Raw genomic sequence first — 2271 nt, 5'->3', positions numbered from 1 at the left:
TATTTGTTCAAATGCTTCCACCAAAGGTATGTCGATGTGTAATTGCTTCAAGACCTCTAGAAATTTCTTGAATTGAATGCTGGGGAAAATGTGGCAGTGGCCTTCCTTCCATTTGTTGAGGTTGTCTAGCCATGGAATTTGTATTGGCTCGGCAAGAAGAATTTGCTTCTGTATGTTTTTGTCTACTCCCATCTTTTTTTGCTTGTTCCACTTCTAGTTTCAAAGCTGTGCTTCCAGGAACTTCTGAACTTTCCTCCTCAAAAAAGGCATCATTCACAACTCCTAGCAGCTGAGTGCCACTCTAGAGTGTTATGACTTTACATTATTCCTTTCCATGAGATTGAGAACTTTTTGTGTCACTAGGCAATGCTCCTTGTTGTCTAAAACTTAATGCAGTGGTAATTTGTCCCACTTGATTCTCCAAAGCTCTTAAGAAAGTTGTCTGGCTCTAAATAATTTCATCATTCTTAGCCATATACTCTTTTAATAGAGCTTCTATAGCGGACGTTGAATATGACAAACTTTTTTACACATTTTACTGCGGCAGTGGTTGACTGTGTCCCGGTGGTACACCAGCCACATTCTATCTAATAACAGTGTTGGCATTTCCCATTCCCTAATTACTCCAGCTAAAATTTGGATGTTGTAATTTGGATGTTGTTTACACCCTGGACTGTAGGTGTTGGAGTACGGATTGTTGTTGCTACGATCAAAACTACCCATGTAATATACAGAGGCTGGATTGGATGGGCATTCATCAAAAACATGGTCTTCTCCACAATATACGCATGCTAGTTCTGTAACCTTCATCTCTTGCACTGCAGAGGGTCTTTTCAGAGTTTTAATCATATTTGTTAAAGATGATACTTGAGCTGTTAAAGATATAATCGTATCAAGTTCCATTACTCCAACAACACTTCTAGCAGTACCAACTCTAGTAGTGGGGTACTGATAATCATTATTTGTTATTCTTTCCAAAATTTCATATGCTTCATTGTAGGATTTGTCAAGCAACGTCTCATTAGGAGATGCATCCACCACCATTCACGTATGAGCATTTAATCCATTGTAGAACATTTCTATTTGTGTCAAATTTTGAAAACCATGCATCGGGCATTTTCTATTTAGTTCCTTGAAACGCTCCCATGTTTCGTATAATGTATCATCTTCAGGTTGCCTAAAAAATGTAATGGTGTCCCTAATCTTTACATCTTGGAGTGAATTGTGTTAGAGATTTCTACTTAGGTACAATCCTCCAAACATGAATGCCAAGATTTCTGCAGAGACATGACCGTGTCTGAAGCCATGTGGACATTCGAAATAGGGACACATGGCCATGTCCCAGCCCATGTCTGTGCTCGCGTAACTCTTTACTTTGGTCACACGGCCAAGCCACATACCCGTGTGCTAAGCCGTGTGAGCATAGTAACTTGTACCCTTAAGAAGCTATAAGGGACACACGACCGTGTCACCTGGCCATGTGTCACACATGGCTGAGACATACGCCCGTGTCTCTATCCGTGTGGACGAAAATATGTCATTTTGCATGCCATATTTCTCACCCAATTTGGCACCAACCAGAACTCAATATTATGCACATAAACAAGCCATAACAAGACATCCAAAACAAGCCAAAATCAAGCCTTAAACATGTAATATTTCACTTACAACCAATATGCCCTTAGGCACCTCAAATGACAATATTCAAACATGTATTTTCATATATATAATTTAACCAAATAAACCATCAATTTACCAAGCTAATTTGCATCCTTTCATACAAATTCATTTATCTACCAAAATATACCATTTGGTACCAAAATGTATTTCAAACACTAACATATTTAGACATATATATACCATACACATCAAGGTACAAATTCATCACCAAATCTTCACATCACAAACACATGTACAAAATGCACATTTAGCTAACATTTACGTTTCATCATTCTATCACAAATCAAGCCACACACTAAATATGATAAGGCCATTTATATATACATATAATAAAATATACCAAAACACAAGCCAAAGCGTATGGCCAGAACCACAACATCACACATAGGCCAACATTATCCAAAATAACCTATACATGCCATTACAACCAAATGTAACTAACTAAAAGTACCAAAAGAGTTGATGGATAGTGTGATATAGCTTCGACAAGCTTCCAACCCGAACGAGCTTCCGAATTACTATAAAACACAAAGAGTAACACAGAGTAAGCATTTAAACATAGTAAGTTAGTATTGCTTAGAATTTAACTTA

At 37.6% G+C, this 2271-nt stretch overlaps 1 non-coding gene across 1 annotated transcript; it reads left to right on the top strand.

The window, feature by feature from the left end:
- The first annotated feature begins 1099 nt into the window (after positions 1–1099).
- On the top strand, positions 1100–1206 carry LOC128032251 (small nucleolar RNA R71). Its single transcript, XR_008188379.1, has one exon. It is a non-coding gene; the product is annotated as a small nucleolar RNA R71 (small nucleolar RNA).
- Positions 1207–2271: the final 1065 nt, after the last annotated feature.

This window comes from Gossypium raimondii, chromosome 8, assembly GCF_025698545.1.
Source record: "Gossypium raimondii isolate GPD5lz chromosome 8, ASM2569854v1, whole genome shotgun sequence".
Lineage (NCBI taxonomy): Eukaryota > Viridiplantae > Streptophyta > Magnoliopsida > Malvales > Malvaceae > Gossypium > Gossypium raimondii.
The sequence above is the reverse complement of the archived record's forward strand: the minus strand, read 5'-3'. Positions and strand labels throughout refer to the sequence as shown.